Genomic DNA, 17327 nt, shown 5'->3' with positions numbered 1-17327 from the left:
TTCTCCTGCGGAGCGGCTGGTAGTTTCGAACCACTGACCTTAAGGTTCGCAGCCCGATTCGTAACCACTACGCTACCAGAGCTCCATATATATATATATATATATGTATAAATAGCACTCAGTATCTTTTTTTCCCATTATTCCATGAACCTTTAGAAGTCCCTTCGTATTTTCATATACATAAGAAACCGCATGGGATAGTTATAGATACCACTCAAATATCTCTTTTTTTTTTTTTTCTTTAAATGTTTTATTGTGAATTATGTGATCATTTACATGGGAGAATATTAGCTTTACATTCATTCTATTGTATATCCTTTCTTACCATGGTTACAATCCCCTCCATGCCCACAGGGTATGCCCTGCAAGCCTGTCACCTGGTCATCAGCACACAGCCCCTCTCCCTCTGTGGGTCTGGAGTCCCCAGCTGCTCCATCTCTTCACATCATCGTTTCTGCCTCCATCTCTGGTGTCACTGTGTCTCTGGGTAGGGTCCCACACATTACTCTTCTCCCTTTAATCGAGCATATCTTGAGATTGGTTTACTGAGTTTGAAGGTTTGGGATTATAGTCTCATGGGACAACTTGGTTAGTTGATATAACAGTTCATAAAAAGTTTGTTGAGTAGTATTTGGAGTTCTTACAAGATTGGAAGTGGCCATCTGAGATACAATTGTTGGTCTTTACTCATCTGGAACAATAGAGGATATAGGCAATCAAAGGTTCTAGAAACTAGTCCATAGGACTAATGAACCATGGCCTCATATAGCCTGAGACCAGAATGATGTCCAGCTACTACTACCAACCAATGTGAAGGTCATGGATAGAATGAGGAAAAAAATATAGAAAAATGCTCAGGTTCCTTAAAAAGATTTATTGGACAAATGAGACTAAAGGAGCCCCCAGGACTACTGCCTTAGGATACTTTTAGAACTTGGAATCAAAGCCACTCCCAGTGGTCACCTTTCATCCAACTAATAGATTGGCTTATAAAATAATGTTACTGTAACAACTATATGAGACCCAACAATCAACATTTACTCTAAAAAACAAAGATGAGAAGCCAGGAAAGTTAGATTAATGGAAACAGAACAAAAAGAATGGAAATAATGAGGATGTAACTGGTGTTAATGGAGTAAGTTGTATAGAAATTGTTACATGGGAACTTAATTTGCTAAGTAAACTTTTACTCAAAACATAATGAAAACTTTTTTTTTTCCTAAGGACAAATGCAAAGAGAGGCGGGGCTTGATGGTGGCTAGGATAGAGGTGCAGTGAAGTTCACCGTTAGCAATATCACAGAATACCAGGCAAAGCAGATTCAGGGCAGAGCATCAACACTCGGAACCACATAGGTAGGAATATATATAAGATTTGAAGGCTTATAGCTAGTGGAGCTTGTAGCAAAAGTAAGAAATCCGTACTTTTGAATCTGCTGGGCTCCGTGGCCCAGAGCCGACAACTAGGGCATGACCAAGCGGGGGACCAGACACACCACGGAAAAATGTTGCGGGAATCTCGGAGCAAAGGTGGACTTATACGCTTTGTTGGTTTTGCTTTGTCTGATTCTTTTTTTAAAATATCTGTACATTGGCCCCCCACTGTTTGTCTACCACCATTCTGGTGATTAGAGGGGGTGCCTGAGCGAGTGAACACCCCCCACCTGCACCACTGGTGGATTCTTACGCCATGCATGTGTCCAGATACTCTTAGCCCAAGAGCCAGCACTGAATTGTTTGTTTGTTTTTATTATAGAAAAGCCAGAACAAGGGTCATGGAGAGGAAAAGAGAGTTTAAAAACAAAACAGGCTGAAAATTAAAATCCTGAGGTACAGCATAACAACCAACGATGGCATTTTGAAATCTGTCAGGCAGCTTTGAAATCAAGAAGCTAAAAGAAGACATTAAAGTGATACTCATACTAGGCTACAGATTTTTTTTCTTTCTTTCTTATCTCCTTCGTCTTTCTTTTTTGCTGTTATAGACTACAGTATCCAGTCTAGTTTTTGTTGTTGTTTTGGTGGGGGTTTTTTTGTTTGTTTTTTGCTTCTGCTGTTTTATGTTTCCCCTTCTACTTTTGGGGGACTCTTTCTCTCCCTACATTAGCCAAGAAAAGACAGCAACTGCTGCCATATAGTCAAGCTACAATCACACTCAATAAAACACCAAAACCCAGGTTAGAACCAATACCAATTGCCATATACTAGAAAGGCAGCCAACACCTGTGAAAGTTACTCTGAGTTAAACAATAAGAAGAGTGAAAAGGGAAGCCTACATCCTAATCACATCTATCTGAAAGCAATCAGAAAGCATAAGAAATACCAAAACACATAATTAAGTATTAAGGCCACAGATAAATTCTAACAAGAAGCAAAAGCAGATGACCATATCAGCACATGTCCAGAAACAAGATAAAATTACCTAGAGGTAGACCTGGACTCCATTCTGGAAGGAGGGCAGGCCTTGGAAATGCCTGAGAAGGAATTCAGAAAAATGATTATTAAATGTTTCAAAACATTTAACAGTGGAGTTGAGGGAAAAAAGGAAGAAGTCAGGAAAGTGCTACAGGAACTATCAAATATATAAATATAGCATTGGAAACAATTCAAAACCTACAGAAAGATGTCTAAACGATTAATAATAGAATATCAGAAATAGACAATACACTGAAAGGACAAAGGAATACAATAGAAGAGATAGAAGGCAGAACCAGTGAGCTGGAAGACAAATCTCTCAATACCACTAAGATAGAAGAGCAAACAGAAAAAAGGATATTAAAAAAAATCTGAAGAGGAGGGTGGGGATAGTGTAGGGGGCAGGCTTTGGTCGGTTGATGATGCATGGAGGGGATTGTAACCATGGCAATGATATGATGTACGATACAATGATTGTAAAACTAATGTTCTCCCATGTAAACTATCTTGTAATTCACAGTAAAACACTTTAAAAAAAAAAATCTGAAGAAGGTCAAATATTCATGTTGAACAACATGAAGAGGACTAACTTATGAATTATCGGCATTCTAGAACAAGAAGAATCATACAAGTCCACAGAGAAAATGGTTGAGGAACTGCTGGAAGAAAATTTCTCTAACATCGTGAAAAGTGAAAAGATAAACATTCAAGAAGCCCGTTGAACACCAGGCAGGATAGACCCCAAAAGAAAATCATTGAGATATATTACAATCAAACTCTCCAAAATCAAAGTAAGGAGACACTCCTAAAAGCAGCTAGGGAAAAGGGAAGTGTTACATACAAAGGCAAGCAAGTCAGATTAAGCTCGGATCTCCCAGTAGAAACCATGCAAGCAAGAAGGCAATGGGGAGACATATATAAAACCCTGAAAGAAAAAAAACTGCCAACCAAGAATCCTTTATACAGCAAAGCTATGAATCAACTACAGTGGTTGTAATCAACAACTAAGGGATTTTTCCAAAGCCAACCCTGCTGTAGGCAACTCCTAAAGGGAGGATGTGGACTGAAAACCAACAAGAACAGACAACTACCAAAGATTGACATACATTGCAGCACCTCCCAGAACTAAATGGACAGAATAGAGTCGAGAACAGAACAAAATTCTTAAGAAGAAACTCAGAGAATCTGGGAGGTCAGTCTATGATCAAAACAATTACAATGTAAAAGAAGGTAAACACATAGGAACACAGATCCAGATGGTGAGAAGGTCAGGTAGGTTACAGAATAAGATAGATTGCACTGTAAATGAAGGGAAAAGTTAATGGACTATACGATAACCTCAAAGAAAATGAACACTTTACAAGATACCAAGAAATGAAAATCCAAGAACACGGAGACATTAAAACTATGAGGAAACTCACAAGAAAGAACACAAAAAGCATGAACTCAGCAAAGGAAGACACACAGACCAAAGAAAGCAGCAATACCACAAAAACAAACATAATGACAGCAATTAATCCATCCCTATTGATAATTACACTAAATGTAAACGGATTATATGCACCAGTTAAGAGACGTAGGATGGCAGAATGGATAAGAAAACAAAATACTTTATGTGCTGTCTGCAAGAGACACAGTTCCCACACAGAGAAAACAACAGATTAAAAAAGTCAAAGGATGGAAAAAAGTATACCAAACTAATTGCAATAAAAAACGAACAGGAGTGGCAGTACTAATCTCTGATAAAGTAAACTTTAAGGCAAAACCCAGCATAATCGATAAAGATGGACATTATCTTACCTCATGATTAAAGGGAAAATTGAACAAGATGAAATAACCATAATAAATATCTATGCTCCCAATGAAAGAGCTCCAAAATATATAAAGCAAACTCTTAATAGATTTGAAGAAAGATATAGATGAATCTACAAAAGTAGTGGGTGATTTTATTACACATGCTTGCAAAAATGGATAGAACAACTAGAAAAATACTTGACAAAGACACAGAAGAAATAACACAATCAGTTAACTGGACTTCATAGATGTGTTCAGAGAATTCAACCCAACAACAACACAAAATACATTCTTTTCCAGTGCACATGGAACATTGTCCAGAATAGACCATGTCTTAGGCCACAGAATAAATCTCCATAAATTTACAAATATCAAAATACTACAAAGCATCTTCTCACACCACAATGCAATCAAATTAGAAATCAACAATAGGAAGACCAAGGAAATCAATTCAGATACATGGAAACTGAATAACACCCTGGTGAAAAGTGACTGGGTAGTAGAAGAAATTGAACGTGAATTCACAAAGTTCCTAGAAACAAACAAGAATGAAAACACAACATACCAAAATCTTTGGGACATGGCGAAAGCGGTGCTGAGAAGACAGTTTATTGCAATAAATGCACACATCCAAAAAGAAAAAAGAACCAAAATTTACACATTAACACAGCATCTCCCAACAATTAGAAACAGATCAACAGAGTAAACCTCCAGCCACCAAAAGAAAAGAAATAATGATTAGAGCGAAATAAATGAGATCCAAGACAAAAACTATAGAAAGAATCAACAGGACAAGAAGCTGGTTCTTTGAAAGGATGAACAAAATGCACAGACCATTGGCACACCTAACAAAAGAAAAGAGGGAGAAGACACAAATAACACACATTAGAAACCACATGGGCGATGTCACAACAGTACCAAAAGTAATCTAAAGGACAGTAACAGAATACTATGAAGAGTTTACTCCAACAAATTTGAAAACTTAGAAGAGATGGATACGTTTCTAGAAAAACATGACCTACCTAAACTTACACACAGTGAAGTAGAAAACCTGAACAGACCCATAACAGAAGAAGAAATTGGTCCACTCATCAAAAGACTCCCAGCCAAAAGAAGTCCAGGCCCAGATGGCTTCACGGGTGAGTTCTACCAAACATTCAGTGAAGAGCTGTCACCAATTCTCCTCAAATTATTCAGAATATAGAAGAGGATGGAAAATTTCCTAATACATTTTATGAAGCAAGCTTAACCCTCATACCAAAACCAGGGAAGGACGTCACAAAGAAAGAAAATTATAGACCAATATCCCTCATGAACATATATGTAAAAATTCTCAACAAATCCTAGCCAACAGAATTCAGCAACACATCAAAAAGATAATACATTATGATCAAGTGGGATTCATAACAGGGATGCAAGGATGGTTCAACATTAGAAAAACTATATAATATATAGTTTTCATATAAATAAGAAAAAAAGAAAAGAATCACATGATCATATCGATTGATGCAGAAAAGGCATTTGACAAAATCCAACATCCATTCCTGATAAAAACACTCAACAAAGTAGGAATTGAAGGTAAATTCCTCAACATAATCAAGAACATATAAACAAACCAACAGCCTACATTACTGTCATTGGAGAGAAACTGAAAGCCTTCCCTCTGCAAACAGGAACCAGACAAGGATGCCCTTTGTCACCACTCCTATTCAATATTATGCTGGAAGTCTTAGCAAGAGCTATACGGCAAGATGGAAATTAAAGGCATCCAAATTGGCAAAAAGGAAGTAAAACTATCTATTTGCAGATGATATGATCCTATACATAGAAACCCCCAAAGATTCAGTAAAAAAGCTACTAGACCTCATTGGAAGATTCAGCAAAGTGGCAGGATATAAAATCAACATATAAAAATCAGTTGGATTCCTCTATGCCACAAACAACAGTGTTGAAAAGGACATTAGGAAAGCAATACCATTTACAGTAGCTGCCTAAAGGATGAAATATCTAGGAATAAATGTAACCATAGAAACAAAGGACCTACACAATGAAAATTACAAACCACTACTACAGGAAACCAAAAGAGACCTATAAAAATGTAAGAATGTACTATGTTACTGGATAGGAAGACTTAACATTGTGCAGATGTCAATACTGCCCAAAGCAGTTTACACATATAATGCCAACACAATCCAGATTCCAATGACATTCTTCAAAGAGATGAAAAAGAAAAACAATTACAAACTTAATATGGAAAGACCCAGTATAAGCAAAGCACTGCTTAAGAAGAATAAGGTTGGTAGTTACCTTTCACTCCCTGACTTCAAAATTTATTACACAGCTACAGCGGTCAAAACTGCTTGGTACTAGTAAAATGAAAGATACATTGTTCAATGGAACAGAATCCAGAAATTAACCCATTCACGTATAGCCAACTGATTTTTGACAAAGTTCCTAAATATATCACATGGGAGGTCATAGTCTCTTTAATAGATGGTGCTGGCAGAATTGGAAAGTGATATGCAAGAGATTGAATTAAGACCTTCACTGCCCTCCTGCCTTATACAAAAACCAACTCAGCATGCATTAAGATTACAGACCTAAATGTGAATCCCAAATTTATGAAGACCATCAATGAAAAAATAGGGACAAATGTGAGGGCACTAATTCAGGGAATTACACAGACTACCAAACACTTTGAAAATTACACAAACAGAAGTAGACAAAATAGATGATTGGGACATATTAAAAATAAAAAATTTATGTGCATCAGAAGACTTCACCAGAAGAGCAAAAAGGGAACCCACCGACTGGGAAAAAATCTTTTGCAACGACTTATCGGATAAGGGACTCAGTTCCAAAATATATAGGAAAATACTACACATCTACAAAAATAAGATAAATAACCCAATTAAGAAATGGACATAGGAAATGAACAGACACTTCACCAGCGAGGACATTCATGCAGCCAACAAACATATGAAGAAATGTTCACGATAACTAGCCATTAGAGAGATGCAAATCAAAACAACAGTGAGATATCATCTCGAGCAATAACACCAAAGATCAAAAAAGTTGCGGACAATAAATGTTGGCGTGGATGTGGAGAGACTGGGACACTCCTGCATTGCTGGTGGGACTGCAAAATGGTCCAGCCTCTCTGGAAAGCAATATGGCGCTTCCTCAGAAGGTTGGAAATAGAAATGCCTTATGATCCAGCAATACCTCTACTTGGTATTTTCCCACAAGAAATACGAGCCACAACACAAGTAGGTACATGCACACCAATATTCATAGCAGCACTATTAGCAAAAAGATGGAGACAGCCTTAATGCCCATCAACTGAAGAATGGATAACCAAATTGTGGTACATACACACAATGGAGTATTACGCTACCTTGAAGAATAACAAGGAAGTTGCAAGACACCGCATAACATGGATAAACCTTGAGAACATTACGTTGAAATGTGAAATTAGTTAGTCACAAAAGGAGAAATACTGCATAGGACCACAACTGCAAAAGACTTAAGAAAAAGAACCCATTCTGAAGGGGTAGGGTACTCTTTGCTGGTTACCGGGATGTGAGGGGTGGGGTGAGTATAAGGAGGGTCAGGTGGAGCACAGGGTAGGGAATAGACACAAGATAATTTGGATGCTAGGGAGGGGTGTGTGTACAAGAAGGAGAATGAAGACAAAGCGGACGGGAAAACAGGCAGATTTTCATGGGCTAAGTGGGACAGAGGTAAATAATGATGTATGCACAATCTTGGAACAACAGCGTGCTGGGATAGAGATTGAGACATGCTTAAAATGGGAAAAATAATGTTTAGGTGCTTGGCTGTCTTTTGAATCTTGGTTTCCCTGGCATATCATTATAAAATAGATACTTGAGGGGAAGAGAAAGGAATAGCCAGAAATACCACCATAGAAAGGTCTGTCTTCTGTCTATATAACTGATTAGAATACCTAAAGGGGGGTTACAACGTGCCCAGTGAAGAAGGCTTCCTGAGGAGCTTCTGCATTACATAAGACTATAGGTTGAATCCTGAACAGCATTCAGAATCTTCTGAGTTGGGAAATTTCCTCTTGAAACGACAGGCAAACCAGCCTGCAGCAGCTAGAAGAACAGAAGGTACTTCTTGAGAGAAAGACTGACAGGAAAAATACAAAACAACATAGGCAATCCGACTGTTACTATAAGAACAAACAAGTTGCTCACCCAGGAGACATCAAGGCAAGTGATTAGGTCCCCTCAGAGCAAACCCCCTTCCAAGACTAAGACTCAGTGGGAATTCACACTCTGATTGGTGACCATGTTCCTCACCGATAAGGGGAAGTGTGGGGAAAAACAGCAATGAAGCTGCAAGATAAGTCCTACAAAGTTTAATATACTACTATGAACCTGAGTGGAGACCTGGTTGGCCAGCAGTGTGGCAAGATCTGGGAACTCCTGGGCCCAGAGTCAGTGGCAAAGCCACAGAGGACTAGAGTGAAGGGTCCAGCTGATGAGAAGACAGGGCATACGCATCAGAACACTCACACTTGTAGATAATACCCACTTGACCTGGCTCCAATGACTGGATGATCAGCGCTCAACTAGAAGAAGAAAGAAGAGAAAAAAGAGTAATCTGATACAATTTGATGAACTTGACTTACACCTATAGATGAAGTAGCTCAAAAGAGGGAACAAATCTTTATAGTGAGGATCATTCCCACCCCCTCCACACACAGAGTAGACTGATGGGCAATTTGAACATTGGCTACCCAAAATGGGTGTGGGAGGGAGGCTATAAAGGCAAGAAGTGATTGGCTTACAAGCTTTCATGAGGGAGTCTAGATCCAGAGGGCGTGGAGGAAGGTAGAATGTCCACTGAGTAGTATCCAGTCTGTCTGGACGTGGATAGGTCTCTTGTGTGATGCCATAGTGAATGAATAATTGTTATTCAGGACTGATTGTGAGTGTTGGAAATGTAGCCATTTTGTAGCAAAAGGAGGGGAGTGATTGACTTTGCAGTCTAGGAGCGGAGGTCACTGGGACCATCACGGGAGAAGAACGGAGAGCGGGACCCTACCTAGAGAATTGGTGACGCCAGAGATGGAGGCAGAGATGATGACGTGGAGACATGAAGTGGCTGGGGACTTAGACCCAGAGAGGAAGAAGGGGCTGTGTGCTGACGACCTACCGGGGGACAGGCTCTCAGGGTATATACCCTTTTGTTGGTTGATGATGCATGGAGGGGACTGTAATCATGGCAATGAAACAATACACAATAGGATGAATGTAAAGCTAATGTTCTTGCATATAAACTATCACATAATTCACAATGAAAAGTTAAATAAATAAATAAAAGATCATATGCCCCAGAAAACTTGATACAGGCCTTTCCCCAGCATATAAATGTCCAAATTAGGCAATTGTGACTTGCCATTTAGTATATATAAACTTGCCTTTACTTTGAAACGAATGAACCAATATTCACAACAAATTCTTCATCACAGTTGCCTTCACTTACTGCACATGGAAGTTTTAAATAATTAAAACGTCTTCAAGTCTTTTTTTGTCCTAAAATAAGGCAGGCTAAATGAAAACCATTGTCTGATAGGTTGAGTGAAAACCAGTGTTCTCGCATGGAAACTATCGCTGGACTCATAGTAAAAGCTTAAAAAAGAAGAACCATATTCACCTGTTGTGACTTACATTCTCGAAGTCACAGGATCAAATCTTGTTTGTGACTGCCAGTATATTTAAATTTACTGGCATCTAACCAACTTATATGGATTTTTGTATTACCTTTTATTAAAGCTTTGTACACATAAGACCAGTATTCTAGTTTTTATCAATATGTGCGACACTGTAAGATAAGCACTGGACTGCTAACCACAAGGTCTGCAGTGCAAAACCATCAGCTGGTAGCGTAGTGGTTACGAATCAGGCTGCGAACCTTAAGGTCAGCGGTTCGAAACTACCAGCCACTCCGCGGGAGAAAGATGAGGCTTTCTACTCCCGTAAGGATTTACACCCTCGGAAACCCTGTACAGGGTCGCTATGGGTCGGAACCGACTCGACGGCACTTAACAACAACAACTCCTTGGAAACCCTGTACAGGGTCACTATGAGTCAGAATGGACTCAGCGGCACTTAACTACACATAAAGGACCAATTTTATCAAAATAAGTGTAGTAGGTGTGCTGATATTTATAAAGCGTTGCTATTTGTCATACTTTAATTGACCAAACTTTAAACAAAAACAGCATGATGACTTTGTACGAAACGCAATGGACTATGAACCACAAGCTTGGTGGTTGAGCCCACCAGCTGCTCTGTGGGAGGAAGATGAGACTTTCTGACCCTGCAAAGATTTACTGCCTCCCAAACCATATACCAGGGTCACTGTGAGTTGGAACCAAGTCGATGGCAGTTAGCAACAACAAAAAACAGATTTTAAGTAACTTCAAATGATTTTTAAATCACATTATACTCTTGTAACTTATTTTATTATTTTTTTTACTAATTTGTTATGTTATTCTTACATATGTAGTTGTGAAAATGTTATTAATCATAGTATCCTTGAAAAAAAGAAAATTTCATAGACATCTGAAGAGAGACTGATAAAAATATTGTTCATTTTTGGGAAGACTTGTCATATGTATACTTCAACCCTATGATTAGTGTAATTAGAAATGGAAAAAAGCATGGAGTCTGTAATCCTAGGTATGCCAGAAACAGCTGCAACCTTTTTAAAAACAGCTTGGTTCTGAAAAGAATTGATAATTGCTTTTTTGTTTTTTTTCTAACGTTCTTACACTGTATCCTTTTAGTAAAATATATACATTTACTAGCATTTTAAATATTCTGACTTTGTAAGTATTTGTAATGAAATTTTATTAGTGTTCTTGACTGATTTTTTTTTTTGGCTCTTGTCTCCTGCATTTGAAACAAAATTATACTTTATATGCTAGACAAGGTTTATGCCAGCCTAATTGGTTGCTGGCATTTCTTAGCCTTACATCTGCTGTGGATTCAGCTGTGAACTAGGAAACATATAATAGGACCCTGTTTACAGAGACCAAAAAGCAATTGTCAACATGTAAAATTTGTTTTTGACAGCTCTCTCTATATATAACCTTCCAGTGACAGATTAGGCAGAATTAATACCAATCAAAAATGACAATCCTAATATTAAAGACTACCAAGTCCTGAGTTAAAGAATCCATGTATGTGTTATCTTTGTTTACTGGGGCAAAGGTGTCTTGAATTCAGGTATTTGTGGTTTCTTTTCTTTTAAAAATAAAATCATTTGTCTTAATATTTACCAACAAATATTAAGTTGAGATTTGTACTGTTTCCCTTTAGTTTCATCACAAGAAAAAGTTGACATAAATGTAAAGATACTTCTTAAAATGAGCTAACCATAAAATTTCTTTGAAATGCTATGATTTCAAAATACTTTATTATACTTGCTGTCTTTAGTAGATTACGTTTTTGACATCTACATTTGAGGTAGAATTTACTTTTCTATCTGGTTAAACTGTATGAAATTGCCATTTTTTAAGTTTAAAAAGGGTCAAATACAGGTTAACTTTTAATCAGTACATCATATCCTGTGTAAGGTCAGTTCTCTATTCCTAAAATCAGATATGGCATGTTATAAATGTAGATTGGAGCCTATTTTTCTTATTTTAAATGGAGGAAAAATACAATGCATTACTGAACTTGACTGTAAAGTCAGTTTGAACCGTAAGGTTGGTGGTTTAAGCCCACCAGCGGCTCCTTGGAAGCCCTAAACAGGGTTGCTATGGGTTGGAACTGACTCAGTGACATTTGAAAACAACAACTCATCAAAACAAAATTCCCAACAAGTTTCAGAGGTAAATCTATCACATCCAGAGAGGGTGTGAAAAGCATCTCTTCTGAGCTGGCTCTTCTTGATTGGCTCAAATTCAAATCATTTGGAGGGTGTCCTCCCCATCCCCTGCCCCCAGAAAATCAAGATGGAGTATATAAATTAAATAGGCTCTGTCAGATTGCTGGCAAAAGGAAATACAGTCTTTTCTGTAAAACCTCAATTTTACCATATTCCTAAAAAGGTTATGCCTATCATTTCCATGAAAAACAGGAGGACGAATGAACCACAAAAGTCACAGCCTCCACTCCCCAGAGACCAGAACTAGGTGGTGCCCGGCTATTACCACCTTTCAACCAAACAGAAGACAGGTCTGTAAAGTGAACAGTAATAGCCAGGAAGAATGTAATCTCATAACATTCAACCATATGAGACCAACGGGATACCATTTGCCCAAAAACAAAGCTCAGAAGGCAAGAAGGGGCAGGAAAAAGGACGAATGGAAACAAGGAATTCTGAGAGCAAGTGGGAAGAGTGCTGTTACTGAGGAGATTGCTACTAATGTTGTAAAGCAAAATACATGTAAAAATTGTTGGATGGAAAACAAAGCTCTGCAAACTTTGACTCACAACAATAAAATTTTTTTTAACAATAAAATTTTTAATGCAAAGAATTTACATACATATGTGACTATGGTTACTGTATTTGACAATGAAGCTAGAATGATGCTGTCAGACAATAAAAAAAAACTGAGTGATTACCACAAGTAGACCCTTACTAAAGGAAACATTTCAAGGATGTACTTCAGGCAGATCACTTGTGGGAAGACTGATACTCAAAAGGGAGTGAAAAGCAAAGAATGTGACAAATGTATGGAAAAACCCCAACAAATATTAACTGTATAAGGCTGTGTCATATGGAGTTAATGCTATAATTAAAATACATGACAAGAATCAGAAGTCAGGAGAAGTAGATAAATGGGATTTTAGTGTTCTGAGTAACTTACATGGTTGAGAGGGTAAAAATACTAAGATTGCAAAATAGAATTCCTAAGACTCACAAAAAATAGAAACGCAGTATCAAAATAGAATGTAAAAAAAAATCAATTCAAAAGATGGCAAGAAAGAAGAGTGAAAGGTACCTAGAACAGGCAGATCAATTCTAAAGCACGATATTACTAGTAAATTATGGACTTGAACGTAATTAAAAATAAATGGGCTTTGAATGCCAGTTAAGACAAAGAACAGTTACTGATCTAGCTATAACCTGTTTATAAAAGAAATGTGAAATATAATGATATGTTGTTGTTAGGTGCTGTCGAGTTTATTCCAAATTACACTCAGCGTACGTACAACAGAACAAAGCACTGCCCGGTCCTGCACAATTCTCACAATTGTATTTTTGAGCCCATTATTGCAGCCACCATGTCAATCCATGTGGTTGAGGATCTTCCTCTTTTTCCCTGACCCTCTATTTTGCCATGCATGATGTAGACTAATATAGAAAGTCAAAAGTGAAAGAGTGTGAAAAGATTTACCAGAAAAATATAAACATTGAGAAAGGTGTTTAACTATATTAATACCAGGCTCTGCAAACTCCCAAGTCAAACAAATGGTAGAAATGGAGGGGTTGCTGACAATAATAAAAGTTACCGTTCACCATGAAAATATATTTAAATTTTTAATGAACTTTACCAAATAGCAAAAATTGGCTCGTGAATAGAAATAAATCCAATTATAAGAAGATTTTTAAAATATCTGTATCAATAATTGATAGAATAGGCAAACTCAGTACGGATTTAAACAGCACAGTTTAAAAACTGACTCTAATAAACATTGAACACTGCATTTATTAGCAACTCCATAGCTCATCATCTTTTCAAATTCATATACAGCATTAGGCAAATTTTAGCACCCTTGGAAGTATTAGTATCAGACAGTATGTTCTCTTGTTGAGTGCCATCTAGTCAGTTCCTATTCACAGTGACCTTGTATAGGTTTTCTGAAGGACTGGTGGGCATGAACCTCAAAGTTTGCAATTAGCAGCCCAGTGCTTCTCCTACAGTGCTGCACCAGGACTCCATGTATATGTGTGGTGGTGGTGGTTATGTGCCATGGAGTCGGTTCCAACTCATAGTGACATTGTACAGGGTTTCCAAGACTGTAAATCTTTATGGGAGCAGAAAGCTTCATTTTTCTCCCATGGAAGAGCTGATAGTTTCGAACTGCTGACGCTGAGGTTAGTATCCCGATTCTTAACCACTATGCTACCAGAACTGCTTAGGTATATATGTGGTGGCTTTAAAGAGATTATGGAAAAAGCCCATTCTCCTCTCATTCAATTTTCCACACACTTTATGAAGCCCTCTTGTATTACACATTCTTCAAAATGATATAATTAATAATTAAATTGGTGAGCAATCCAGGAGTATTAAAAGACAGGGACGTAGTGAAGATAGAGTGCAAGGATTTTCTATAAATGGACCAGAGAAATGGTATTCTTTTTGGAAGACCATGTGGGGAGATTTTCCAAGTCCTAGGAAGAGGTTTCCAATGATGATTTGTCTCTGAGTTTAACTTTGATCCTTATTACCATCTTTTCTTTGTTCACTATTAACAACAGAAACTTAGCATAAAATATCCCATAGTTTTGCCACTAGTCCCATTCTCTAGACTTGAAATTTTCCTATTAATGTCTGTGTCTTGTCACCAAATCATAATGACTTTTTTCCTTTGCGAAACCTGACATATATATCCTGCTTCATATTACAATACCTTTATTAACAGGTCCTTGGTATTTGACTTTTGAAAAATTAAGTGGTAATTTTTATTATAATAAAATTTTTATTATAATAAAAATTGAGGTAATTGAGTATCTTGATTGAACCAAATAGGAAATGAAACAAAAAAATTCATTAAGGGTATGTTGGGTGGCCTTAGCTTCTCTCACTTCTGGGTCCTGGTACCAGAGGCGCAGAAGCTTTCCCACCATACCCTTGCTCGCTTCTCTTCCAGAGCCAGTCTATGCCACCCTTCGCAACCCTATCCACTAGGTCCTCATCCTTCTACCATTGGATATTCGGTGACTCTGGCACCGCAGCTGGCCATGCACCAACTGTAACTTGGTGAACACATCCACCCACCCCAGCACCAGGCACAGCCTGTATGCTTAATCCCCCGGTGGCGTGTATGCCTCATGTTCCTGGGGCGTGCACCTGTGGAGCATCATGCTTGGTGTGCAGCTTTTGCAAGATTCTATGGATTCGCTGGTGAACACCATCAGCTGAGTTACAGAACACCCTCACCAATGAGAAAGTGGAGCTGCATGGAGAAAGTGGAACTGCAGGAACTCAAGGACTGCTTCATCAGCTACATTGGCAAGGTGCAATTTCCGAAGCAGCAGAACAAGATTATGCTGGCTGATCTCTAGCAGCTCAACGGCACGACAAGTCGCGCCTGGGTGACCTTTATAAAGAGAAGCTGTGACTGCTGCGTCGGCAGGAGGATTAGCTCACCAACAAGGTGGAGCAACACAACCTGGCCGAAGACATCATGTGGCTCCGGGAAAAGTTGCAGAAGGAGATGCTTCAGAGAGAGGAAGCCGGGAGCAACCTTTTTTCTTTCAGACAGGATGTCGACAATGCTTCTTTGGCATAGCTTGACCTTGAGAAGAAAGTAGAATCCTTGCAAAAAGAGACTTACCTTTTTGAAGAAGCTGCACAATTAAGAAATCCAGGAGTTACAGGCCCAGATTCAAGAACAGCATGTCCAAATTGATACGGATGTTTCCAAACCTCACCTCATGGCTGCCATGCATGACATACATCAGCAGTATGAAAATGTGGCTATCAAGAACCTTCAGGAGGCTGAAGAATGGTACAAGTCTAAATTTGCTGATGTCTCCAAGGCTACTAACTGAAACAATGATACCCTGAACCAGGCAAAGCAGGAGTCTAATGAGTACTGGAGACAAGTACAGTTCCTCACCTGTGAAGTGGATGCTCTTAAAGGAACTAATAAAATCTCTGGAGTACTAGATGTGTGAAATGAAAGAGAGCTTTGCTGTTGAAGCTACTAACTACCAAGACACTATTGGCTGTCTGCAGGATGAGATTCAGAATATGAAGGAAGAAATGACTTGTCACCTTCTTGAATACTTGTTGAATGTTCAGATGGCCCTTAACATTGAGATTGCCACCTCCAGGAAGCTGCTGGAAGGTGAAGAGACCAGGATTTCTTTGCCTCTTACAAGTTTTTCTTCCCTGAATCTGAGGGAAACCAATCTGGACTCTGCTTCCGGTTGACACTCACTCAAAAAGCACACTCCTGGCTGCTCCTCCCCGATCGACAGGCAGCCGCAGCTACTCTTGCAGTACCAGATGCATCCCTGAGACAAGATAGTGAAGGTCAGAGTCAACGGATTTGGCCATATTGGGCGCCTGGTCACCAGGACTGCTGTTAACTATGGCAAAGTACAGGTTGTTATCAACAACCCCTTCATTGACCTCAACTACATGGTCTATATGTTCCGGTATGATTCCACCCATGGCAAGTTCAGTGGCACTGTCAAGGCTGAGAATGGGAAACTTATCATCAAAGGGAAGCCCATCTCTATCTTCCAGGAGCAAGATCCCGGCAACGTCACGTGGGGTGATGTTGGTGCTGAATATGTTATAGAGTCCACCGGTGTCTTCACAACCTTGGAAAAGGCTGGGGCTCACTTGAAGGGTGGTGCCAAAAGGGTAATCATTTCTGCCCCTTCTGCTGATGCCCCCATGTTTGTGATGGGCATGAACCATGAGAAGTATGACAACTCCCTCAGGATTGTCAGCACCACCAACTGTTTGGCCCCCTTGGCCAAGGTCATCCATGACAATTTTGGCATCGTGGAGGGACTCATGAACACAGTCCATGCCATCACTGCCACCCAGAAGACTGTGGATGGCCCCTTTCGGAAACTGTGGTGTGACGGCCATGGAGCTGCCCCAGAACATCATCCCTGCATCTACTGGTGCTGCCAAGGCTGTGGGCAAGGTCATCCCTGAACTGAATGGGGAACTCACTGGCATGGCCTTCTGTGTCTCCACTCTTAACGTGTCTGTTGTGGACCCTGACCTGCCATCTGGAGAAAGCTGCCAAATACGATGACATCAAGAAGGTGGTGACAAACAAAAGTAGATAAAATAGATGAGTGGGACTTACTAAAAATTAAAAACTTATGTGCATCAAAAGACTTCACCAGAAGAGTAAAAAGGGAACCCACAGAATGGGAAAA

General features: G+C 39.0%; 1 protein-coding gene and 1 pseudogene across 3 annotated transcripts in view; both read left to right on the top strand.

Annotated features, from left to right (window-relative positions):
* The window catches only part of KIF2A (kinesin heavy chain member 2A), a 141966-nt gene that overhangs the window by 49346 nt on the left and 75293 nt on the right, over window positions 1-17327 (top strand). The gene's annotated exons all lie outside the window — the stretch shown is intronic.
* Window positions 12482-17327, top strand: part of LOC102841700 — an 8479-nt pseudogene continuing 3633 nt past the window's right edge.

The sequence above is a fragment of the Chrysochloris asiatica genome, unplaced genomic scaffold (genome assembly GCF_000296735.1).
Source record: "Chrysochloris asiatica unplaced genomic scaffold, ChrAsi1.0 scaffold00362, whole genome shotgun sequence".
Taxonomy (NCBI): domain Eukaryota; kingdom Metazoa; phylum Chordata; class Mammalia; order Afrosoricida; family Chrysochloridae; genus Chrysochloris; species Chrysochloris asiatica.
Note: the sequence above shows the minus strand (reverse complement) of the source record. Positions and strands in the feature narration are given on the sequence as shown.